Genomic DNA, 27,662 nt, shown 5'->3' on the forward strand with positions numbered 1-27,662 from the left:
GGGGCTGGGGTACAACAGTGAGGGGACAGGACCCCTCTGTTGCATTCTAGAGGGGACAGGTGGCGAGGCGTGTCTTCCACCGTAAGTGTGGGTGTGGGAGGCCTGCAAAGGCTCAGACAACTCTTTCTAGAAATACTTGTTTTGAAAGGAGGGGGTGGCAGTTCATCATGGTGGCAAAGAAGGTTTCTGCTTTGTTTTCAATATGGGAGACGGCACAGCCAATCTAACTTGCTGCAGGAAGACCATCCACGAAGGTGAGAGTGGGTGGGAGGCACCTCACAGGCACAGTGCTGGCTTTTCCTAGGAGCAAACTGACAAGAGGACGTTCGACGAAGGTGGGCCCAGATACAAGTAGATTAGTGTTTATATCACTACTACTGAAACCGAAGAGGTCCTTTTGGATGGGCAATCATTCCACTTCTAATACTCTGCCTATTATCTATTGATTCCAGAAAAAAAATGTTTTAAAAATTCCACCATTAAGCTTGAGTGTCGTAACTACTTCGTTTGAAACTGAATAGTGTTGAAACCAGTACATAAAACAATGAAACAATGTCTGGGCACACATCTGACGCTTAATGTTTACTGAATGAACACAGAAATTAGTGAATGAACTACAGTTTTATATTGCTGAGCAGAACTTCCGGACTGCACAGATGACGTCATTGCGCCTATAAAAATGTGCACTGATTCTTAGCACTTCTGTGTCGGTGCATAATAGTTTTTAACTCCTCCCTTCAGTGCAGCAGGAAGGACACTGGGCTTAGAAACAGGCGGTTTGAATTTAACTGTCTGCCTAGCAACCTTATACTTACTTACAGCTGGGGAAGTTCTTTAACTTCTCTGGGTTTTACATTTTTATTGTAAAATGGGCTGTTGGAACAAATCAGTGGTTTTCAATTTTTTTAAACCATGAGACGTATTTTTCGAACAGAAGCTTCCCTGGAGCCCAACATGTAAAGCAGGTGATTGAGGACCCCTCAGGTGAAGAGAGGGTGAAGCGAGGGCACCCCCACGTGGGGCAGCAGGGTCCCTCATTCTGCTCCCACTCTCCCTCGGCTTGCTGTCATGGGCCCTTGAGTGCGGCCTCTTGGAGTGAAGTTTAGAAACCTAATGAGATTATTTCTAAGGTCCTCACCAATTGTATAACTGATGACATGCTCCTTCTGCTGTGATTTTAACCATTCCGTGAAGTAAGGATTTTGTAGTATGTACCGTAGTGTCTATTTCATGGATGGGGAAACTGGTTCAGAGTTCTTCATCTGCTACAATCTCTGGACCAGTAAATGGAGGACCCAGGATTGGAGCTCAGTCTTCTGTCCCTTCTCTGGGCTGTCCTTCTATCACCGTCAAATGGTTGCCCCTAACTGGCTCCATGCTGATTCAGTGGAGTCTATGGTTACACTTCTGACATGATTTCTGCTAGAAACTATTACTGTATATACTTATAACAGTGCACATTGCCACATATGTCATAAAACCACTTCACTATGTTTTCTGAACATTGTTCTACACCTGAATTAGCTAAATTACAGAACTTTTCATGAAATTGCTAAGAAATAATGAGCTGTGGGGAACCATTATAATTTCTCTGCAGAAATCTCTAAAATGCAAATCAAATGAATTGACTGAACACTTAAATCTGTTTAATTTTGAAATCAGTTTCATTTTTCAAATGATCTTCACATTGAGACACAGAAAGCATATAGTCTTGTGGAATGTGGAACATATTAAAATTTTAATCAATTTTAATCCAAATGCATATTGAGGAATTGAAAGTTAATCAAGATTAAACATTGGGTTGGAAGATGGTGGCAGTTGGTATGGCCACATCAAGTAAAGGTTGTTCAATAAAATTGAAAAACAAACAAACAAACATGAACAAATATCTGTGGTCAGGTAGCTCAGTTGGTTAAGGCCTTGTCCCCATACACCAAGGTTGTGGGTTTGATCCTTGGTTGGCACACATACAAGAATCAACCAATAAATGCATAAATAAGTGGAATAACAAGTTGACGTTTCTCTACCTCTCTCTCTAAAAATCAATAAGTAAAAACAAAAACAACCAGATCAAGGCTGTTAGCTCAGATTAACTGCCGTCCCATTCCCAGCGTGCCCGTGCTGACCTCTCTCTTGGAAGGTTCTTCTTGATCAGATACAAAGATGGCTCATCTTTCAAGGCCCCTTTCTTTCATCAACTGCTTACTTGTGAGGCTCACTGAACCTCGTGTCTACTCTTCCTTCTTGGAGAAAATTAATCTTCTCCATCAGCAGGGAGCTGCCTGAGAACTTTTCACATGGCTGTAGTGCTCTCTCTGTGGGCAGGGAGCAAGTTGTAAATCTCTGTCCTTCTTGCCAAGTGTTCATTTCTGCCAGGGCAGAGACTACCACACAGGCTAAAGGTCGTTTGTATTTGTTTTTTTTCTATTATAAAAATAATGTATACTCAACAAATGAAAATTTGGAAAAATGCAGAAAAGTTAAAATGAAAGAATCGTGTCATTGATTCACTGCTCTAATGCAGTCACAGTTCAGAATCTGAAATAATTCAGTCTGACTCTTCCCAGCGGACCCGTAAATGTGGAGTCGAGTTGGGAAGACACCGTGGATGCTGGAAGGTGTGCGGCAGCTCTGTCCTAACCCTAAGAATGTGTTGCTTACCCTTTGAGCACAAACCTGGGCCATTCTTTACCTGGGTCCCCTGTCCTCGTTCCCTGCTGCTGGGGCAGGACTAACGGTCCGGGCTACAGTGAGAGAGAGCCGGGCTCCGGAGCGGCGGGGGATGCGTGCGGCTGGGGGGGGGGGGGGGCGGCGGGAGACGCGTGTCAGCTGGGGGGCTGCAGCGATGGTCACTGCTTCGGTTTACTCCGTGAACTTCGCCAGTGTGGCGGGAGCGGTTTCTCTGTGGGAGTTGAGGAGAAGTGAAGTATGCCACTAAGCCCTGAGCCTCTTGCTGACAACAACTGAGCGAGTCTCAGACTTTCCACCTACAGGTGCCATTAGTTGAGACTGTCCCGTTTTTCTAACATTTGTTAAGAGCATGATAGTTAGGCAGGTTCTCTGTGGAGACTTTGGAAAATGCAGAAGTACATTACGATGTAAATCAAAAGCGACCATACCCTTACCACATGTAAGTAACTACTGTTGACCTTTTTATGTATTTAGCTTTCAATCTTTTTCTATCAGTATATACAGTGTGTCTGTAAAGTCATGGTGCACTTTTGACTGGTCACAGGAAAGCAAGAAAAGACAATAGAAATGTGAAATATGCGCCAAATAAAAGGAAAACCCTCCCAGTTTCATACCTGTTCAGTGCAGTTCGATGTGGGCTCATGCACAGATTTTTTAGGGCTCCTTAGGTAGCTATCCCGTATAGCCTCTACAGACTCGTCACTGACTGATGGCCTACCAGAACGGGGTTTCTCCACCAAACTGCCGGTTTCCTTCAACTGCTTATCCCACCGAGTAATGTTATTCCTATGTGGTGGCGCTTCGTTATAAAAGTGCCGATATTCACGTTGCATTTTGGTCACGGATTAGAAATTAGCGAGCCACGGAACACACTGAACTTTCCTCTGTACCGTCCACATCTCGACTGGCATGGCCGTGGACTGCTCTGCTGTATACATGGTGTTACATCATCATCTGCACATGCGCACATGCTGCCACATCATCCTACAAAAATTGGAAGGGTTTTGCTTTTATTTGGTGCAGATTTCACATTTCTATCGTCTTTTGTTGCTTTCCAGTGACCGGTCAAAAATGCACCATGACTTTACGGACACACTGTACATACCTATTTCTGGTCATATAAGATATAAATAGTCTCTTTTTTTATTTAGCTTTAGGTATCTATATCTTGATATAGATAATTTTCAAGTTGTCAGTACTGAAGCATTTCAGAAGTTAGCTTAAAATTCTGTCATAAGGATGAACTAAAATTAACCATTCCTCTGTTGTTTACTAGTTATGCTGGTTCCAATTTCTTCAAAGCTAGATATAACATTTGAAAGGATGTCTTTTTATATACCTTATTGTATATATAAAATTTCAAAAAAAATTCTAATTACTCTCAGGATAAATATATAATATAGAAATGATCTGAACAAAGGTATGAAATAGCTAAGTCTTTATTCTTATTGATAAATTTCTGTTAGAAAAGTTAGAGACATTGCCCTTCTACATGTAACTAATTGTTCTAGTATATTTAAAAAATATTGAGTATTATATTTGAAACATTTGATTTTTTGATAAATTTAAGAATTCTAGGAAAATTGATTATTTGTTTTCATACACTTATCTACTAGTGTTTTATCTATTAATTGTTAAAGTTTTTTATGTGGGGTCTTAATGTTCTTAAGCACTGATTTCTTATTTGCCAGTAATATGACATTGCCTGTTGGCTTAAGGTAAATATAGTTTATTAGATTAGGACTATTGCCCTATATTCTTTTTTCACTAGGAGCATAAGTAGTATATTAAGATGCATTAAAGTCAAGGTTCAGAGATAAGGTCTTCATCAAATTCTACAGTGTCTCTAAGCCTTAATTTTAAATGAAGTCGTATAATGTTTCTAGTTATTTTTTAAAGGGTAAATATTAATGTGGGTCTTATAATAATCCTTCAGCTAGAACTTATCAACTTAAACAATTGATTATTTGGAATTAAGCCATAGATCCTGAAAATTCTGGAAGGATGTAAAATCAGATATCAGTATGACTTATCTATCAGATATTTATTTGGTGCTCACAGCTGCAGTTGGAAGACATTGTAAAGCCGCCTTCCTGGCCAAGGCCTAGCTGCCCCTTTGTTTAGATTTTCTGAGAGTTATTGGGAGGGATTCAATGAGAAAAGATGGCACTCATGAGAGGGCATATTAACTCTTCCTTTAGTTTTCTTGGCATAAGGCTGGCATTCCTTTCCACCTTCAGAAGATTTATTCCAAAGATTGAAATAGTGAAGACTACATTAACTTACTGTTAAACTTAGTGACACATTTTCTGACTGCTTTATTATTATTTAAAAAAATCTCTAAAGTGAAGATACCTACTGGTTGCCTGAGAAAATAGACTGATAAAATTTAGTAGGTAGTTTTCATCCAATCTGTATAAATATGCAAGAACCGCTGCCCCTGCTTCTCTCGATTAAGGGACTAGGAATAAAAGGTTTATCCTATGAGGAGACACCTCAGTGACAGATTTGTGCATGGGGCAAGGAAGCCTGGTTCTGACATCTGCCAGCCTTACACACTGCAAAGCTGGGATCACTTAAAACATCAGAATGGTGTCGAGGGCTTCCCTACTGGGCACTCCCACTCGGGCTGAGCCCTTCTGGTCCATGGTCCTGCTCTGGCATCCTTTCCAAGAGCTAGCCTTGGGAGATGACGTCAAAGTAATGGTGGGGTAGGAAGCGATACCGATAAATCTCCCCCAAAACTCAACAAGATCTTCAACCAGAAACAGAAAAACCTATCCTTGGAGCCTCCAGATGTTTTGCAATACACCCAAAGGTATGATCGAGCGAAAAATTGGCTAAATATATATAACCAAACCCTGAAGGAAATAGGGAGTAAGAAATGCTCCGCCTTCCTCACTAACCTAAACAGGGCGGCTTTCACTGGAAACTGAGAATATAGAAACTAAGGCGGGCAAAGGGGGTGAATAGATCCAGGCCACGGCACAAACGGCCGAACCAGGCTGTGGCATGGAGATCCAAGCCGAGGAAAAACTGTTCCTGTGACAACCCGGGCAATACAGCTAACACTCGCGCCAAAGCCAGACAAAGAACGACAAGCAGGGCAGCCATTTTACCCGATCTCCTGGTCGGCGCACACAGATAGTGGGCGAGAGATTCCTTCCAAAGCCCTGGGAGTGTGCACCCGTGTTGTACCACAAGGGGCACAGTCAGGGGCCTTTGTGTGTGCAGATAGTGAGCGAGAGATTCCTCCGAGTGCCTCGGCAGTGCCTGCCCGTGTTATCCCACAGAGGGGCCGAGTCAGGGGCCTTTGTGTGGGCCTAAAGCGGAATCTCAGGCTACCCCAGCGCCTTGAAAAAGCCGCAGATGGGGATGGAGCGAGAGCCAATTAAAACGCTGGAACTTTTCAGTGCGGGCGGGGGGGTTTCACTCAGAGGGCGAGACTTCCAGTCTGACATCCTGGTCTGCATGCGCAGATAGTGAATGAGAGTTTCCTCCAAGTGCCCCGGGAGTGGGTGCCCACCCGTGTTACCGGACAGAGTGGCAGAGCCAGAGGTCTTTGAGTGGGCAGAAGCCCCGGCTGACTATGCTAGCAGCTCTGATTGACTGAGCCTTACCCAGAGTCCTGTGCTGAGTGGGAATAGAGTGGGGAGTGGCCAGCTCTTTGAGCCTCTTACTATCCGGGCAGAGGCAGCAGCAACCCCATAGCTGGATTATCAGGCTACTAATTGAGGAAGGAAATACTAGGAGAGAGGCTCCAGGAACACAGATTCTCTCACTGTCAGAGCCTATAAATGCTAATGAGCCTCAATTGCCAACGTGATTAAAGCATAATACATGACATCGCCATAGAGACTTATCAACTGCAAACCTCTACCTGAGCATGCCAAAGGGGCAGAACCCGGGGTACAGAGTCACCGACCAGGAAGAGGGAGAGAAAAGAAAAAGCAAGAAGATAACCTCTCAAAATCAAGAATAATCTGCAGACTTTATAACCTATCCCATTTTATTATATTTGTTCGTTTGTTTCTCTTATCTTCATCCTTGATTTTTTTTTTCCCCCTATTTGGTCGTTTAACTCTCTACCGGTCGTACTCTCTCCTCTCCTTAAACTACACTACCCATAAGTGTTACATCTCCCATTATCTTTTCTTTCCTCTTCCTTTCTCTCTATGAGGGTTGCACTCCAAAACCCTTAACTCTCTCTCTCTCTCTCTCTCCTCTTTTTTCTTTTATCTTCTTTTAGTGGTTCCCTCTTTTTTTTCTCTCTCTCTCTTTCTTTTCTCCCTCTATATTAGTTTCTTCCTTTCTCCTTTACGTCTCCTCTCATTCAAACCTCAATAACGAACAAATTATCGTATCTGGGACTCAAACTTATGTTTGTGGCATTTTGGGGGTTTTTTACTTGACCTTTTTAACTCACTAGCAGTGCTCCCATCCCTGGCTCTCCATTTTATCAAGCTCTTATTCCACTAAATACAATAGTAATTTTTTAATTTGTCCCCCCATTTTCCTGTTTCCTTCTTATTCCTCTTATCATAACTCTTAGTCAACCAACACCTAAACGCAAATCATTTTATTCTTGATCCAAATTTTTTTTATTTGCTTTTTGTGGGTCCATACCCCCCCCTTTTTTATTTTTTTATTTTTTGCCCCTTTATTACTTTTCCCCAATTCAGGCCCTCCATTACAGGCATTGTTTGTTCTATTAAATACAATGTAATTCACAGTTCACCACAAGATTTTCTCAAAAAGGGGGGAGAGGAGAGGAGAGGAAAAAAGGAGGGGGGGAATAATTTCCTTTTCTTTAAAATTTTTTTAAATTTTTTTATTATTTTATTTTTCTTTATTTCATTATTAATTTAAAAAAACAACTTTTTTCGATTCTTTTATTTTTTTAACTTTTTATTCTTTATTAAATCTCATTAATACTATCAACAAAACCACCCTCAGATGCCATTAAGGAAGAGAAAATCAAATATCATGGATACAAAAGAAAGAGAGGTAACACAGATAGATGAAGAAAAATCTATGGAGAAAAAATTTAATATATTGAAAACCTTGTAGCTAAATGACAGAGAATTCAAGATAGAAATCCTAAAAATACTCAGAGATATACAAGAAAACACAGAAAGGCAATTTAGGAAAATCAGAAAACAATGAACACAAAGAATATATTTCCAAGGAAATTGAAACTATAAAAACAAATCAAACAGAGATGAAAAGCTCAATTCATGAGCTGAAAAACGAGGTAACAAGCTTAGCCAATAGAACAGGCCAGATAGAAGAGAGGATTAGTGAAATAAAAGACAAGCAACTTGAGGCACAACAGAGAGAAGAAGAAAGAGACTTAAAAATTAAAAAAAAATGAGATAGCCCTACAAGAATTATCTGACTCCATCAGAAAGAATAGCATAAGAATAATAGGTATATCAGAGGGAGAAGAGAGAGAAAATGGAATGGAGAACATACTCAAACAAATAATAGATGAGAACTTCCCAAGCCTGTGGAAAGAACTAAAGCCTCAAATTCATGAAGCAAACAGAACTCCAAGTTTTTTTAACCCCAACAAACCTACTCCAAGGCACATCATAATGAAATTGGCACAAACCAATGGCAAAAAAAAAATTCTCAAGGCAGCCTGGGAAAAGAAGAATACAACATATAAAGGAAGGCCCATTAGATTATCATCAGATTTCTCAGCAGAAACTCTACAAGCTAGAAGAGAGTGGACCCCAATATTTAAAGTCCTGAAAGAGAGGAACTTTCAACCATGAATACTATACCCATCAAAGCTATCCTTCAAATATGAAGGAGAAATAAAAACATTCACAGATACAGAAAAGATGAGGGAATTTATCATCAGAAAACCCCCACTCCAGGAATTACTAAAGGGGGTTCTCCAATCAGATACAAAGAACAAAAAAAAACAAAGCCACAAGTAAAAGCTCCAAGAAGAACACAATAAAACCAATTTTAAACTGTGACAACAACAAAAAGAAAGGGGGGAGAGGATGGAGATTAACAGTAGCAAAGGACAATGGAGTGCAAAAGTACTCACAAAATAGTGCGCTACAATGAACAGGGTAGGAACCCTTTTCATTACTTAAAGGTAACCACCATTGAAAAAACCACCACAGAAGCACATGAGATAAAAAAGATAGCAACAGAGAAAAGATGTATGGAATACAACCAAATAAAAACAAAATATAGAAAAACGAAAGAGAAGGATCAAACAAGACACAAAACTAACAGAAAGCAATCTATAAAATGGCAATAGGGAACTCACAAGTGTCAATAATTACACTAAATGTAAACGGATTAAACTTACCAATAAAAAGACACAGAGTAGCAGAATGAATTAAAAAAGAAAATCCAACTGCATGCTGCCTACAGGAAACTCACCTAAGTAACAAGGATAAAAATAAATTCAAAGTGAAAGGCTGGAAAACAATATTGAGAGCAAATAACATCCAAAAAAAAGCAGGCGTAGCAATACTCATATCTGATAATGCTGACTACAAGACAACAAAAGTACTCAGAGACAAAAATGGCCATTTCATAATGGCTAAGGGGACACTGAATCAAGAAGACATAACAATTCTTAATATATATGCACTAAACCAAGAAGCACCAAAATATATAAGACAGCTACTTATTGACCTTAAAAAAAACTGACAAAAATACAATCATACTTGGAGACCTCAGTACACCGCTGACGGCTCTAGATCGGTCACCCAAACAGAGAATCAACAAAGATATATTGGCCTTAAACAAAACACTAGAGCACCTGGATATGATAGACATCTACAGGACATTTCATCTCAAAGTGACTGAGTATACATTTTTCTCCAGTGTACATGGATCATTCTCAAGAATTGACCATATGTTGGGCCACAAAAACAACATCAGCAAATTCAGAAAAATTGAAGTTGTACCAAGCATATTTTCTGATCATAAAGCCTTGAAACTAGAATTCAACTGCAAAAAGGAGGAAAAAAATCCCACAAAAATGTGGAAACTAAACAACATACTTTTAAAAAATGAATGGGTCAAAGAAGAAATAAGTGCAGAGATCAAAAGATATATACAGATTAATGAAAATGACAATACGACATATCAGAATCTATGGGATGCAGCAAAAGCAGTGATAAGAGGGAAGTTCATATCACTTCAGGCCTATATGAACAAACAAGAGAGAGCCCAAGTGAACCACTTAACTTCACACCTTAAGGAACTAGAAAAAGAAGAACAAAGACAACCCAAAACCAGCCGAAGAAAGGAGATAATAAAAATCAGAGCAGAAATAAATGAAATAGAGAACAGTAAAACTATAGAAAAAATTAATAGAACAAAGAGCTGGTTCTTTGAAAAGATCAACAAAATTGACAAACTCTGGCAAGACTTACCAAGGAAAAAAGAGAAAGAACTCATATAAACAAAATCCAAAATGAAGGAAGAGAAATCACCACGGACACCATAGATATACAAAGAATTATTGTAGAATACTATGAAAAACTATATGCTACTAAATTCAACAATCTAGAAGAAATGGATAAATTCCTAGAACAATACAACCTTCCTAGACTGAGTCAAGAAGAAGCAGAAAGCCTAAACAGACCTATTAGTAGAGAAGAAATAGAAAAAACCATTAAAAACCTCCCCCAAAATAAAAGTCCAGGCCCAGACAGCTATACCAGCGAATTTTATCAAACATTCAAAGAAGACTTGGTTCCTATTCTCCTCAAAGTCTTCCAAAAAATTGAAGAAGAAGCAATACTTCCAAACACATTTTATGAGGCCAACATAACCCTCATACCAAAACCAGGCAAGGATGGCACAGAAAAAGAAAACTACAGACCAATATCTCTAATGAATACAGATGCTAAAATACTAAACAAAATACTAGCAAATCGAATACAACAACATATTAAAAAAATAATACATCATGATCAAGTGGGATTCATCCCAGAATCTCAAGGATGGTTCAACATACGTAAAACGGTTAACGTAATACACCATATCAACAAAACAAAGAACAAAAACCACATGATCTTATCAATAGACGCAGAAAAGGCTTTCGATAAAATACAACACAATTTTTTGTTTAAGACTCTCAACAAAATGGGTATAGAAGGAAAATATCTCAACATGATAAAGGCCATATATGATAAACCATCAGCTAACATCATATTAAATGGCACTAAACTGAAGGCTTTCCCCCTTAAATCAGGAACAAGACAGGGTTGTCCACTCTCTCCACTCTTATTTAATGTGGTACTAGAGGTTCTAGCCAGAGCAATCAGACAAGACAAAGAAATAAAGGGCATCCATATTGGAAAAGAAGAAGTAAAGGTATCACTTCTTGCAGATGATATGATCCTATACATCGAAAACCCCAAAGAATCCACAAAAAGACTACTAGAAACAATAAGCCAATACAGTAAGGTCGCAGGATACAAAATTAACATACAGAAGTCAATAGCCTTTCTATATGCCAACAATGAAACAACTGAGAACGAACTCAAAAGAATAATCTCCTTCACGATTGCAACAAAAAAAAATAAAATACTTAGGAATAAACATAACAAAGAATGTAAAGGACTTATATAATGAAAACTATAAACCATTGTTAAGAGAAATCGAAAAAGATATAATGAGATGGAAGAATATTCCTTGTTCTTGGTTAGGAAGAATAAATATAATCAAGATGGCCATATTACCCAAAGCAATATACAAATTTAATGCAATTCCCATCAAAATTCCAATGACATTTTTTAAAGAAATAGAGCAAAAAATCATCAGATTTATATGGAACTATAAAAAACCCCGAATAGCCAAAGCAATCCTAAAGAAAAAGAATGAAACTGGGGGCATTACAATACCTGACTTCACACTATATTATAAGGCCACGACAATCAAAACAGCATGGTATTGGCAGAAAAGTAGACACTCAGACCAATGGAACAGAATAGAAAGTCCAGAAATAAAACCACATATATATAGTCAAATAATTTTTGATAAAGGGGCCAAGAACATACAATGGAGAAAAGAAAGCCTCTTCAATAAATGGTGCTGGGAAAACTGGAAAGCCACATGCAAAAGAATGAAACTGGACTACAGTTTGTCCCCCTGTACTAAAATTAACTCAAAATGGATCAAAGATCTAAACATAAGACCTGAAACAATAAAGTACATAGAAGAAGACATAGGTACTCAACTCATGGACCTGGGTTTTAAAGAGCATTTTATGAATTTGACTCCACAGGCAAGAGAAGTGAAGGCAAAAATTAATGAATGGGACTACATCAGACTAAGAAGTTTTTGCTCAGCAAGAGAAACTGATAACAAAATAAACAGAAAGCCAACTAAATGGGAAATGATATTTTCAAACAACAGCTCAGATAAGGGCCTAATATCCAAAATATACAAAGAACTCATAAAACTCAACAACAAACAAACAAACAATCCAATAAAAAAATGGGAAGAGGACATGAACAGACACTTCTCCCAGGAGGAAGTACAAATGGCCAAGAGATATATGAAAAGATGCTCATCTTCTTTAGTTATTAGAGAAATGCAAATCAAAACTGCAATGAGATACCACCTCACACCTGTTAGATTAGCTATTATTAACAAGACAGGTAATAGCAAATGTTGGAGAGGCTGTGGAGAAAAAGGAACCCTCATACACTGTTGGTGGGAATGTAAAGTAGTACAACCATTATGGAAGAAAGTATGGTGGTTCCTCAAAAAACTGAAAATAGAACTACCTTATGACCCAGCAATGCCTCTACTGGGTATATACCCCCAAAACTCAGAAACATTGATACGTAAAGACACATGCAGCCCCATGTTCATTGCTGCATTGTTCACAGTGGCCAGGACATGGAAACAACCAAAAAGCCCGTCAATAGATGACTGGATAAAGAAGATGTGGCACATATACACTATGGAATACTACTCAGCCATAAGAAATGATGACATCGGATCATTTATAGCAAAATGGTGGGATCTTGATAACATTATACGAAGTGAAATAAGTAAATCAGAAAAAAACAGGAACTGCATTATTCCATACGTAGGTGGGACATAAAAGTGAAACTAAGAGACATTGATAAGAGTGTGGTGGTTACGGGGGGAGGGTGGAAAGGGAGAGGGAAAGGAAGAGGGAGAGGGGCACAAAGAAAACTAGATAGAAGATGACAGAGGACAATCTGACTTTGGGTGATGGGTATGCAACATAATTGAAAGACAAGATAACCTGGACTTGTTATCTTTGAATATATGTATCCTGACTTATTGATGTCGCCCCATTAAAAAAATAAAATTAAAAAAAAAAATTGCAAGAGCTAGCCTTTCTCCCTGGCTCTCTTTTCAATTCTGAAGGCATGGGGGAGAAAAGACATCCTTTCAGCTACTAAAAATAACATCTACTTAAAAATTCTGAATCTAGATGCAGTGTCTCATTTTCCTGTTACTCTCCCTGGAATTCCAGATACCTGAGCTTTTCCACCAGAAGCACCAGACCTTTTTAAAGAATGTAACATTTTTGATTGAACTAATTCTCAAAGGTATTGCCGCTTCTCTTTAAAAACAGAGGCTACCACTTATGATCTTGGATGATTCAGTCTTTCCACTCAGCACTGCTGATGACATGGTGACGTACGAAGGACAGCGAGTGCTTCTGTGGTCACTCACTGTGGGCCGAGAACCGTGTAAGTGCCTGTTTACCCCGTATGTACCCACATGTATCTATGACACAGACACAGGGATAGTGTCTGTTTTACAGAGAGGTTGAGAAACTTGTCCAAGACGATGAGCCCGCTCGCAGGAGAGCGAGGGTCTAGGCTAGTGCAGCAGGGTTATGCTCTTTGCGCCTCTCGTGGCAGGTCTCCCTGACTCATCACAACTCTCTGCCCAGCTCCTGTGCCTTTTGAGATCTTCCATCAGAAAGAAACATTTCTTGAAGCTTCCCGGCTGTTACCTCCCATTTTCTCCATCTTCGCTCTTCCTGCCTGTTAGTTTGCGGCTGTTTGTTGGACTTGGGTTTGGGAGATCAAAATGAAAAAGCTTTTTGGAGTTGTGTATTGCCACTGAGTACGAACCTCTCTTATGGGAAAAGTATATGATCACGGTATGTGAGTCTGTGGACTTTAAAAAATTAACTTTATTGGGGTGACATTGGCTAATGTAGTTACCTGGGTTTCAGGTGTACAACTCTATGACACACCATCTGGGTGCTGTACTGTATTTACCACTGAAGTGAAATTGCCTCCTATCGCCATATATTGGACCCCTTTACCCTTTACCCACTTCCCTCCATCCTGTTCCCCTCTGGGAATCACCAAACTGCTGTCCATGTGAGGTAGTTGCTGTTTGTCTGTCTGGTTTGTACAATTGTTTCAGTTTAATGTGGCACATACATACAATGGAATCTGTGAATTTTTCAAAAAACCTCTGCAATAAATAGCCTTGATTTTGAATAAGGAAGAAAATCCAGTATTTCCTCATCGCCTTGTAACAAGAGCAACAATAATAACAGTTTTTGGGTTGAGAATCTACTGTCATTCTGGACCGGACACTTAGCCTCTGTGACCTTATTTAAAGCCCTTATCAGCTCTCAAATTGGGGACTGTACTCCCCAAATTAACAGAGGAGAGAGCACAGGGGCTCTGAGAGGTTAAGGCAATGGTTCTCAAAGTGTGTGCCAGGGAGCACTGGTGCGCCCTAGAAGATTTCCAGGTATGCCCTATGGTATTCCAGAGAAATATGTGCCTGTTGGGGACCAAAACACCAACAGGGTTTTTGGAGTTTAAATTTTGGGGGGACGGGGGGCGGAATTGGCTATAAACTGACAGTCTGCCCAACCCCCCACCTCACTTGCCTGATTAGGTTGCAAAAGGCTGTTAAGCTGTGGTACTGGATTGTTTATACTACCCCCTATGTTTCCCAGAAAGACTGGAGGCAAGTTTCTTCTATCCTTTGTTTGGTGTCAAGTTAAGATGCTATGTATGGTGGGGGTTTTGGATTGATGATTAAACATAAGAAATTGTCTCTTGAAGCCTTTTGGATTTCTATAAAAGAATATGTGGCAGTATCTAAAAAAGCTTTGAACATTTTACTATAATTTTCAACATCCTATTTATATGAATTAGGATTTTCTACCCTCAACACAATTAAGAGTAAAAAAAGAGGAATTCTTCAATGTATTGATGAGGAAATGAGAATTTGCCTTTCAAATATATGCCCAAACTTTGAAGAAATCGCTAGGACACATCAGGCTCATGTTTCTCATAAACACAAGAATGAAAAAACTTAACACATTTGCGCTGGGACCTGCCGAATTTACTCAATCTTACTAAGAATGTATCTATTTATATAAAAAGATAACATTTTTGTTGTTTTTAAATTTTTTAACCCTTCTTTTTTATGAATTCTAAAAAGCATAACTCAAATAATGTAACATAAAAATGTTTTTAAATATCAGAATAAATTTAATTTGGTCATATTTATTTTGTTTACCATAAAAGCATGCTTGGACTTTATTTTTTTCTTTAATATTTGACATAATTATTATAACATTTCTCAAAAATTTGTATACAGTGCATTTACAATTATTTGTAGGATTTTAAATGCTCCCCGACTTCAAAAAGTTTGGGAACTACTGGGTTAAGGGATGTGACCGTTCTCCATTTAGCATGTAAGCTGGAACTTGGGGCCAGGAATTCCTGACTCCAAAGCCCTCTTCTCATTCTCCCCTTTGGCCCTAGTTATTACTCTGTATTCTTTTTTTTTTTTTTCCTGCTCAGACTGCATTCTCTCCCTCTTACTCTCTCAAAGGAAGAGAAGAACAATCGTCAATGGCAACAGGCAGTTGCACAAGCAACACCAAAAGCTGGCTTCACGCTCAGGAGAGAACACTGCAACTCCTCCTCGTGGCGTCGGGTACTCTACACGATCAGAGAAACTTCTCCAGTAACAAACTATAGAAACGATCCCTGAAAGTATAGTCTTTTACTCTGTATTCTTCAGCAAACATAACTTTCTTTTTAAGTAATGTTGCTTATTGTTAGTTTAATTACTGCAGTGTACTTAGAAGTGTGGACTTAGGGAACAAAATGGTCTGAGGCTTTGCATTAGGAGCAGTTTAAGACATTTTTGGAAGGCTGTGTTTTTTTTTTAACATTGTTCCATGATCTTTGTAACTCTAAGAGCAATGAGATGATGGATTGAAGATAGATGTGTCTGAAGTCCAAAAGCCCAACCAGGCGTTGCTGCGGTGGGGCATAAGACATTGATTAGGGCAGGGAAACGGCAGAGGTGAGCAAGAGACGAGCCAACAGGTGTCCCGGATGTGGAGTGGACAGAAGTTATGACCGTAGTGGGAGATGGTGGCGGAAGAAGGGTCAAGAATGGCTTTGAAGTTTCCGGTTTGAATTGGGAAAGTGGTATTATGCTCTGAGAGGTGGAACAAAGAGGGTGGAAGGGCTTTTGAGGCGGAGGGGAGTTTCATTTCAGACATTTGGGTGTGATGAACTGTGGGCCATCCGTCCAGGAAGAAAGGCGCAGCAGATGCCTAAAAATGAGGAGGGTTCGTGACCTGGTTATATTTACGTTAACAGAGATTCCACAGGTCCCCGGTGAGCAACGCGAATGATATTTTTGGAGGTGGAATGCCACGTGTATCAAACATTTTCTGGACTGTCTTGCCGACCTCTGAGCTTCCCTTTGCCAGTCTCGCAGTCGCTCAGGTTTGCCTCTAGAGAAGTCCCCTTTCCTAGTCTTAGCTGAGCTCTTGGCGTGGGACTAATCTCCCTCCCTCCTCCGTAAATAAGCCCTGAGGGCTTAAGATCATGATCACATTCATCTTCTGACTCCTCAGAATCGATTTTTATCAGTTAGGGTGCTTTAGGCTGCAAGTAATAGAATATCTGATTAAAAGTGTTATAAAAAACAGGAGGTAACCCTGGCCTGTGGTGACACAGTGGATGGAGTGTTGTGTCGACCTGGAACGCAGAGGTCGCCAGTTTGAAACCATGGGCTTGCCTGGCCAAGGCACATACAACACGCAAGCAATGAACAACTAAAGTGAAGCAGCTATGAGTTGATAGTTCTTGCCACACCCCGCCCCCCACTATAAAATAAATAAAAAGTAAAATCTTATAAAAAAGAAAAAAAGCAAACAAAGGAGGTTAGTTATCCTTCCCCAACAAGATTTCTGGAAGAAAACAGCTCCAAGATTTCTTCCATGGCTCAGTGAAGTCAGTTTCTGAGTCAGCCTTTCTACGATTCCCATGTTTATATGAGTAAGAGGATTGCCACAGTTTCAGATCTCATGTCTTTATGTGACAGCATCTGGAGTAGGGGGTAGAGATGGCAACTTGAATTTCTCTTTATTAAAGAGGACAATATTCCCCACAGGCCTCTGGGAGACTTCTGCAAAGGCCCTATTGACCGGCATTGCCCGTGTCCTAAGCCAGTCCCTGGAAAACACTGCAGCATTAGCACAGTGACTTAATTCAGTTATGGTTCATTATTTAGACTCAGGAACTGGCCCGCTTCCCTGAGCCCATTGCTGCTCCACACTCGCACCAAACTAAGATTCTGTTACCAAGGAGGAAGGGGGTAACAGTTACTGGATGGGCAGCAGGGAAGGTCTTTTGTACGGGGCATATGACTCAGGAAGGCATAAGCTGAGCTTTGCAGGAGCATCCTGCTTGTGACTCACCTCCCTGCTCTTCTAAGGTTCTGCAAACATTCTCTTTTTATTGACCACAGGACAGGTGGCCCTGATTTCTTAAACTGCTACAGCCAGTGTTGCTGCTCAGCGGGGTGCGTGCCTGAGGAAGGGGATGGCCCAGGGGCAGGGCACAGTTGTGCGAATCACAGTGAAACACAGCAGAAGCCTGGATTATATGGTGGACTCCTGGATCCCACCATACCTAAAGCCAGCACACCTCTGGACATCGTTATAAGAGAAAAGCCGTACTCTATTTTTGCTTAACCCACGATAGGCTAGATTTTCTGCTGCATGCAGTAGAATTTTTATAGCAAGAGGGTTGGGAATTTGGGTAACAAGGCCTTCCTGCTCCTTTCTGTCTTAATGAGGGATGCCTAACCTTATTTTCAGTTAAATAGCATTGAGCATGATTGGTGAATTTCTGATATGCTTTTTATCTTTGTAGCAAGGTAATTTAACTTACTCTAGACAACTGGAGTGATAAAACAGCAATATTGCTCTAGCGACACATATCTTTGAAGTTCTGTAAGAAATATAAATAGACCCTCTTCAAATCCTCTCTGTTTATGAGTAGAGCAACGCTATTTTTCACGTTCTTCTCTGTTCCAAGGATTCTTCTAGACGGCATTTAGAGTAAGATGCCCTATCAGAGATTAAATAAGGCATTCATAGCTCCTACTTTTAAATCCAGGATCTGCTCTGGTTAAACCTACAACATAATGCTTCACTTAGGAACAGAAATGTCACTGTGTCTCTTAACCTCTTATTTCGGCTCCAAGTCCTCTCTGAGTGACTGGTAACTCGGTGACATTTTATTTTCTTCTGTCTTTCAGGAGTAATTTCGTTTCCGATAAACAAACAGGTGAGCAAGAAGTGCTTGAAGCCTGCTTCTTCCAAATGAGCAATGCCCCTGCTTCAGGGCCTGTCAGCTTTATGTCCTTAGATGAACAATAATTACATTACTATCTTTAAGGGCTGATTAGCATTTTATAGTAAACACATTGTTCATCACACTAAGGGGAGGGACGGCTATACCCTTTCTGCAGCATAATTGCTTTTCAAAATCAGACCTCGTTCATCTTATTGCAGCAAGACGTGCTACCCACTGACCAAGAAAGACTTCTGTGCCGATTCTTGCTGAGCTCGGGTCTTGTTGCCTCTGACAAAAAAAACTGCAGAGATTCAAACAGTGAAACATGGAATAACTTTAGTTGCTGCGTGTGTGAACCAAACACAAGCAACTAGCACCTTGTCACCCACTCCTCAGATACCCCACTTTTCCCAACACGTTCCCTACTTTGTTTTGCTAAGGTAGGTATGACATATGTTCAGTGAGAAATGCTCCCCACTTCTCAGTCCCCAATCCCAGTGCAGTGCAGGAAATTGCCATGGTTACGTCTTTATCGCACCAAGTCCTGGAAATACACTCTGATTTCACTTTAGATTTTGCAAGTTCAAAGCAGACTGTGGATAAATCCAAGAAGACTTTTCATCAGGATATTGACCCTCCTCCCCTCGGGCCCCCTTTGGGGGGTCTTCTCTGCCTGCAGCCATGGCCAGTACTTCCCTGAACCCAGTTGCAGCTGCTCCAAGTCGACAATCTTGTCAGAACAAATGATCTAAAATAAACATCCACTTGTCCGCCTGCATTACTAATCCTTACAAGGATGCTTTGCCCGTCTGAGCTGTGCGCCGACAGTCCTTAGAAGCACTTTGCTCATTGCTCGAGTCCAGCGGCAGATGGAGGGCAGATATGAGGCTTAGAGTCTGACTGGGAACGGCTCATGACAGAAAATCCAAACGAAATCATCAAAGGCACACCTGCCTGCTTTCTCCCCCTCCACAGCCTTCTTCTTCTCGGTGATAATCCTTATCTTGTTTAAGCAAAACACCTGGTTTGTCTCCAGATCACAGGAGAGTCCTCCCAACAATCACCACTTTCTGTACAAAGACACTAGAAGAGGGAGAAAAATAAATCTCAAGCCCATTCTCTGGGCTAGGCTTCCGCTCTGATATTTTCTTAGCTACTTAATCACACTAAAACTTTGATATCCTTGGGGGAGTCATACTGGGAACTATCTTACCGACTGAAACCATCAGTTAATAACAGATATTCTATCATTTTGTTCCTAAAGCATATTTTGTAGGTCTTTCCTTACTCTTAATAAGAAATCTATCAGTTATTAGTAGTCATTCTAGCTCTTTGGTCCTAAAGAATATTTCATAGGTCTTTCTTTACTCTCATTAGGCTTTATTGTGAGCCTGAATATTATAAAGAGAAGAGCTTCTAAATTTGTATATTGTTTATCTTAAAGCTGGGAAACGTATGCAGTACTTTGATGGGGTTTTTCTATTAATGTTTTAAGGCTTGTTGTCCTTGATAAAGTCATGAAAATTTTGACATTCCAGTTTCCAAGGAGCCTTGACAACAATTTTAAGGGAGCATAATGATGCTTCAAGTCTGCTAACATTATATGTGCCCAGCACCAATTAGTTGGAAATGGCGTGTAGGCTTATCCGATCAATTATAATAGCCAGTTGGAATAAAAGAAATTCACTCTTGTGCCATAATAATCTGAACTGATTGTCTGTGACATTGTTTGAGTCATTATCATTTTTATGCATAATTTCAAGAGACACAAATAGGCCTAAAAGCCTGCAAATTATTTTATAATGGAAAGATTCTAATTGCGGATGTTATTCTTAAATTTTAATTCTATGTCAGTATTTATATAGCATCTCTGAAAGTCTTTAATACTATGGGAAAACTACTGAGAGGCGAAGAAAAGGCTACCATCCAAATTTATCACAAAATCTTCTTAAATGGCTTCACGTTCTCTCTCTGACTGCCTATTTGCAGTATATATTCTATTCCTGCTAAGTAGTCCTGAGTGTCTCATATTAATTCTGCTTGAAGTGTGGTTGTTTTCTTAAAATATATTCCAAGTCACAACTAACTAAGGTGAGGTGCCAAATGCCAGTTCTTTAGAAATTAAAAAACAAACAAACAACCTAATGTTTTTCTCATCTACCTGATATTTTTGTCATAACTTGACCTAATGCACAACTTTTTCTACAGAGAATAAGGGTGATCATCAGCTATGATGGTTAATTTGATGAAATTGTCTGGACAACAAGGTGCCCGATACTGGTGTGAAGATTATTCTGAGTGTGTCTGTGCGGGTGTTTGTAGATGAGATTAACGTCTGAATCAGTAGACTAGCTAAAGCTGATGGTTTTTCCCAGTGTGCGCTGGCATCCAATCTGTGGAGGGCTGAATAGAACAAAAGGACTGGGTTAGGGGCATCTGCTCTCTCTGCCAAACTGTCTTTCAGCTGGAGTATCGGTCCTCTCCTGCCTTTAGACCAGAACTCAGACTGGAACTTACACCATTGACTGTTTGGATCTCCGGTTTGCCTACTAAAGCTTTTAGGACTTCTCAGTCTCCATGATTATGTTAGACAATTTCTCTCTCTCCTGTTGGTTTTCTTTCTCTACAGAACCCTGACTATTACATCATCTAACTGAAGTCAATACAATTTTGAAAATGAAGTTATTTTGTAACCCTAATGTGTAAAATTTAATTTTGAATGCTCATAAAAATATTTAATCTGATTCTTATAGAATACATCAATTGCCAGCAATCTATATACTATGGTCTTTTCTGATCTAAATAGGGTTGTAGTAGCCCTGGGGGATCTCCAAGGAAGGTGGGCATCAAAGGAATTGATGCCTAGATTCCTGCATAGACATCCTTAATTGGTACAACTTGGCAAACACTACAGATCTCTCTTGTTTGGGTAGACCCTTCCTTAAAGTAAGACCTCACATTTCCGAATGTGAGCTAAGTAATCCGTTATTCATTGGGACTTGGACTCAATCTAATTAAAACATAGTAAGTAGCCTAATATATGCAGATCTCTGGGGTGAATTGTAACATAGATCCAATACATAATTTCTTCCCTTAAGATTTAGACCCACAATGTCAAAACAGATAAAGGGTAGTACTGGGGAACCCATGACAGAGTGCTCAGGTAAGCACCTGCTGATTATCTCTCAGTGTTGTTTTTCCTTAGGGTCATTGAAAAAGACTATCTGGGGCATGACTGCCCTGTTAGAGACTGCATTTCCCATACTTCTTTGTGGCTAGATATAGCAATGAGACTCAGTTCTCTTCAGTAAAATATAATGGGTGTTCCAAATACCACTTTTCCAAATTACTGTATAGAAGGAATTTACTTGCTCCAGACTTCCTCTTACCACTTTCCCTGGAAAAGGGAAAAGTAATATGGGGGTAAAATCAACTTTGACTATATAAATTCTAAGGTTTCCAAGATGGAAGAGACTCATGTCCCTGAATGACCTCATGAAGCAGAACTGACTCACCTTATAATTGTTAGGAAAGAGAAATAAACTACAAGTCTGTACTTTGTAGTTGTTATATCAGCTTAGTCTTTCCCTGGCCTGACTAATATATTAGCTATCCTTAAATCCCTAGGTTAACCCCGTCATTCCGCTCTAATCCCTCCTATCCATACATAGCAAACTCTGTGTCTGCTTGCACACCTCTTTCCTAACCATTACCATACCTCTCTAATTGCTGATCTTTGGGGGGCTGTTCCACCATGAAATACCTCACATGTTATTTACAGAACCTTGTGAATAAGTTAAAGCTATACCTCCAAGGAGATGTTTGAGATCTGTATATATGATAAACTTACTTTACTCATAGAAAAACCTTCTACAGAGTATCTGTTCTTATCAGTAAAGTTCGAGCTTTGGGGTTTTTAGCATATTTATTTTCTCTTCTTATTCTCATTCTCATTCTCTTTCTCTCTTTGTCTGGCTCTTTCTTTCTCTCTCTCACACATTGTATGTGTTTTAATAATAGTGAATTAGAACAGATAATCACAAATCTAATAAGAAGCACTTTGTTGTTGTTAAGGAAAAATCAGGTTGGAAAACTTCTGTTTTCAAGAGAATCAATACCTAGAAGCTTTTCATTTGTGTTTCATAATTAATGCTACAAATTTATCTCCTGGACAATACCAACAATACTACTGGTAGTTTGAGGAAAAGTGACTTTCTGATGACAAAATAATAAACAGATGAGGATGTTTTCTATCCTAATATAAACCCAAACCCAGAAAAGTGTATATGTAAAAATTCAGCATAGCTAGATAGCCACAATTCTTTTTCTTTAAAATAGAATTGATTGGTTTATAAAATGCCATCTTGAGAGAGCTGAGTTGTGCTGCCTTGAGTCTTTTATACATTTCATAGGAAAATCAGGACAAGGGACACATTGCTGTGTGTAGATCTGTGCGTTCCTTTGATGTGTGAACCAGATCTGCTGGAACAGTCTTGGAGGTGAGCTGATTTCACACCTCACCATTGGCCCACAGAGAATCTCGGTGGCCCCGCTCTATTTTAAGGATGGAGGACACATGTCATTGTGCTGTTATAAAGGCTTCTTATCAAAATATTTGCAGGCTCAAACTGCATGCCAGAACTTCATTAAATTAAGAAACATAGTCTATCAATGTATGATGCTTGGCATTAGGTCAAGAACTGAAATATGTTTATGTGTGTTTTATGGCTCCCTATACAATTAAGTGAGTCATATTTTCAGCAGATACTTTTATTAAGTCAACAGGTAATTCCTTCCTGCTTATTCTGGGTCTGATTTGAGGCCAAGATTGCTTTCCTGTTGAATAGAGAGTTTACAGAGTTTTAAGGGAAGTATTTATTGGTTTGACCAACTTATTTATTACTTGCTTGCTACATACTTATAAATATTTGTTAATAAATTATACAGTATTTATCTTATACTATAGGTTTAGTCATTCTCAGATAATCTAATATTTTTGTTGTCTTTTCAAAGGTCCACATTAAAATAATCTAAGTATTGCTAAAGATGTCTAAACTCTTTTCAAAGGTCCACATTAACATAATCTAAGTATTGCTAAAAATGTCTAAACTAAGTGAAAAAAACTGATAAATAATACAATAAGATATACCCAGAGTGGGTAGACCAGGAAAGTACACCCTCTGCAAAATGCATAAGGCCCATGTTTTTCCGTTGTCCTTGCTCTGTGTAGACGGGTCCCTAGTGACTTCAATCTGAAACTGAGAAGACATAACTACACCTTTAATGGAGAACTAGAAGCCAAAGTGTTCAAGTCTACAAGAATCTACAAACCCTAAAAGTATTTGGAAATGATTTAAACAGAAATTTTTTTGTAGGTTTAAAAAAAGGTAGGGACTGACCAGGCGGTGGTGCAGTGGATAAAGTGTTGGACTGGGATACAGAGGACCCAGGTTTGAAACCCCGAGGTTGCCAGCTTGAGCACAGGCTCATCTGATTTGAGCAAGGGTCACCAGCTTGGACCCAAGGTCGCTGGCTTGAGCAGGGGTCACTCAGTCTGCTATACCCCCAGTCAAGGCACATATAAGAAAGCAACCAATGAACAACTAAGGTACCACAATGAAGAATTGATGCTTGTCATCTCTCTCCCTTCCATTCAATCTGTCCTTAACTGTCCCTCTCTCTGTCTCTGTCACAAAAAATAAAATAAAATAAAATAGGGTAGGGACACAATTCTGTAATCCATCATTTGTATATTGTATTGTGTTCATTACCCCAAGAAACCTATAACCAATGTCCCTCTAATAAACAATAAAAAATTTAAAAAATAAAGATAAAAAAAGTGGGTAGATAAATTTGTGTAAAATGCTAGTTGATCTCTTTTTAGTATTTTTTTTTATCAAGTGAGAGGGAGGGAGGTGGGGAAGACTGGCTCCCACCTGCACCCCAACTAGGATCCACCAGGCAACCCTCATTTGGGACTGATGCTCCATTGTTCAGCAACCAAGCTATTTTAGTGCCTGAGGTGAGGCCATGGAACCATATTCAGTGCCCGGGGTCAACTTGGTCATTCCAGCCATGGCTGTGGGAAAGGGGGCGGGGTTGGAGAAGCAGACACACAATTCCCTATGTGTCCTGACCGGGAATTGAACCTGGGACTTCCACATGCCAGGTCGAGGCTCTATTGCTGAGCTAACTGGCCAGGGCCTTGTTTTAGTATTTTGAAAAACAAACACAAGCAGAATATGAAAATATTTCTTTCCTACAGGAGTTTGTCTTGTGAAATACTAATATATGCTAACATGCTTCTATATACCTTTTAAAATAGAATAATTATAATTACAGTTTCTTTTTAAAGGACTAGACCTCAGGTTTTATGGTTTTCTCGGTTGAAAATATGACCTTTAAAGGCACAGGAATTTCCTCACATTTGGAACAGACTGTCTTTTTGTTCTTCGGGGGAGATTAGTAATGCAGAATAACGCAAATACCTAACCTTTACTCTCAGGATGTGTCGACAGTAAGGCAATTCAATAAAGAAGCCCCACACTGAAGTATTGAGTTGTGTTAAATAAGGGAGATTCACTCTATGACTTATGACTCATGTATTACCCCTCCATACATACAAACTCTATTTTTTTTTACAAGGACAGAGAGAGAGAGAGAGTCAGAGAGAGGGATAGATATGGAGAGACAGGTAGGGACAGAGAGAGATGAGAAGCATCAATCATTAGTTTTTCGTTGCGACACCTTAGTTGTTCATTGATTGCTTTCTCATATGTGCCTTGACCGTGGGCCTTCAGCAGACTGAGTAACCCCTTGCTAGAACCTGCGACCTTGGGTCCAAGCTGGTGAGCTTTTGCTCAAACCAGATGAGCCCACACTCAAGCTATCGACCTTGAGGTCTCGAACCTGGGTCCTCTGCATCCCAGTCCAAAGCTCTATCCACTGCACCACCGCCTGGTCAGGCCAAACTCTAAATTTTTTTTTTTTTTTTTGCATTTTTCTGAAGTTGGAAACGGAGAGACAGTCAGACAGACTCCCACATGCGCCCGACCGGGATCCACCCGGCATGCCCACCAGGGGGCGATGCTCTGCCCACCAGGGGGCGATGCTCTGCCCATCCTGGGCGTCGCCATGTTGCGACCAGAGCCACTCTAGCGCCTGAGGCAGAGGCCACAGAGCCATCCCCAGCGCCCGGGCCATCTTTGCTCCAATGGAGCCTTGGCTGCAGGAGGGGAAGAGAGAGACAGAGAGGAAAGCGCGGCGGAGGGGTGGAGAAGCAAATGGGCGCTTCTCCTGTGTGCCCTGGCCGGGAATCGAACCTGGGTCCTCCGCACGCTAGGCCGACGCTCTACCACTGAGCCAACCGGCCAGGGCCCAAACTCTAAATTTAAATACAGATGCTCTCAGCTTGAAAATTATGATTTGCTCTGTGTATGATTATAAGATAAGACAGGAGAGAAGAGCACACCTGATTTTCTTGTCACTTCATATTAGAGAAAAGATTGTGGCACAGATGAGAAGACCACTGAGACGCTGGGTAAGCTGCACTGACAGACTTGTTTCTGGGCCAGGGCAACCCACCTATCCCTAGTCTTTGAGGACATGGTTTCCCCTGAGGAGAACAAATGTCTGGAGAGAAGGTGAATCTTCCCCCACATGGAGTAAAACATGGAAAGGGGTCTTGGATTGAGAAGAGCAACTTTTTCTACATCTGACGGGGGCTAAATTGGTCCTAGATACTAAGGTGAAGAGGTCAGTGGTGATATCCTAAAAATGGAAGGTTCTGGTTCCAGCAATCTTGAGCTTTAAAAGAAGCCATATGAATAGCAGTTGTCCCTCATGTTTTGTGTTGTGCTTCTGCCCATCATATCTATGCCTTTATGCAGTCTTAGACTCAGACTCTTGGAATCAGAGTCTGTCCTACACTTTGGAAAGAGCAGCCAGGAGAAGAGCAGTCAAAAGCTTAGTTATGGCTGCAGCAGCAGCCATGGACGGCGTGTATGTGCATGCATGAAAGAGACAGACAAGAAGGAGTGAGATGAGAATCATCAGCTCATGATGGTTGCAGCACTTTAGTTGTTCATTGATTGCTTTCTCATATGTACCTTGACTGAGGGGATCCAGAAGAGTTAGTGACCCCTTGCTCAAGCAGGCAACCTTTGGGCTCAAGCCAGGGACCATGGAGTCATGTCTGTGATCCCATGCTAAGCCAGTGACCCCATGCTCAAGCTGGAGACTTCAGGATTTCAAACCTGGGTCCTCAGTGACTCAGGATGATGCTCTATCATAGGGATCGGAAACCTTTTTGGCTGAGAGAGCCATGAATGCCACATATTTTAAAATGTAATTCTGTGAGACCCATACAATATGTTTAACACTAAATACAAGTAAATGTGTGCATTTTATGTAAGACCAATACTTTTAAAGTACAATAAGTCTCTGAATTCTTTTTAATAATGTTGTTATGCTGTTACTAACCAATGATGAATAGAGTACTTCATACCATTAATGTTACTTCTGGTACTGCATGGCTTTGTAGTCTGGTTGATATGTGGTGAGGTTAAGCTTCATGCAGGCGTTGAGACTTCCATCTGTTAAACATGATCGTAGGTTGGTCTTAATGTTCTTTAGATGTGAGAAAGACCATTCACATGCATACATAGAGCCAAACATTGTCAGTATAGCAATACTCACATGCTGCAGTGTGTGGTATGTGACGGGAAGCGCATTCCAAGTTTTGACAATCAGCTGGTCCACGGGTTGGAGTTTTTCCATTTCTCCCACTTGTGTTTGCTCGCCAACTCTGCTTGCTGTCATGCAAGTCTTTCCAAATCTTCATTCAGTGACTTGAACTTATTCACCCACATGTCTGAGGCCTTCAGGTCAGCAGCTTGTAGCTCAAAATCTCTGATGGAGACACTGGGGATATAACTCAGGTTGGTGCTATCCACTGCACAATTGTGTGGATGGGTGATGAACTTAAAAAGATGAGTGTGCTCATGAAATTCTCCAAAGCACACTTTGATTGACTGCAGGAGATTATATGTGAAGCCTGCTAGCTGCTGGAGATCAAGATGTTGAGCAGGGTCACTTGCTGTGCATGCATCTTTAAACTCTCCCAGTTTTTCAAAGTGTAGTAAATGACCTGTTTCAATGTCGGTGATGAAGAGTTTCAGCTTGTTTTCAAATGCAAACACTGCTTGTTGAAGGGATAAAACTGTATTTCCAATGCCTAGCATTTTCACATTTAGCTGGTTCAGATGTTCAGTCATGTCCACGAGATAGTAGAACTTCAGGAGCCACTCAGTGTTAGCTAACTCAGGATGCTCGACATTTTTCATTTCAAGAAAA

At 40.2% G+C, this 27,662-nt stretch overlaps 1 protein-coding gene and 1 non-coding gene across 2 annotated transcripts in view; both read right to left on the reverse strand.

Annotated features, from left to right (window-relative positions):
- Positions 1–27,662, reverse strand: part of CDH20 (cadherin 20) — a 202,655-nt gene that overhangs the window by 130,952 nt on the left and 44,041 nt on the right. The gene's annotated exons all lie outside the window — the stretch shown is intronic.
- Positions 15,498–15,711, reverse strand: LOC136383593 (small nucleolar RNA U3). Its single transcript, XR_010747432.1, has one exon. It is a non-coding gene; the product is annotated as a small nucleolar RNA U3 (small nucleolar RNA).

Source organism: Saccopteryx leptura, chromosome 11, assembly GCF_036850995.1.
Source record: "Saccopteryx leptura isolate mSacLep1 chromosome 11, mSacLep1_pri_phased_curated, whole genome shotgun sequence".
NCBI lineage: Eukaryota > Metazoa > Chordata > Mammalia > Chiroptera > Emballonuridae > Saccopteryx > Saccopteryx leptura.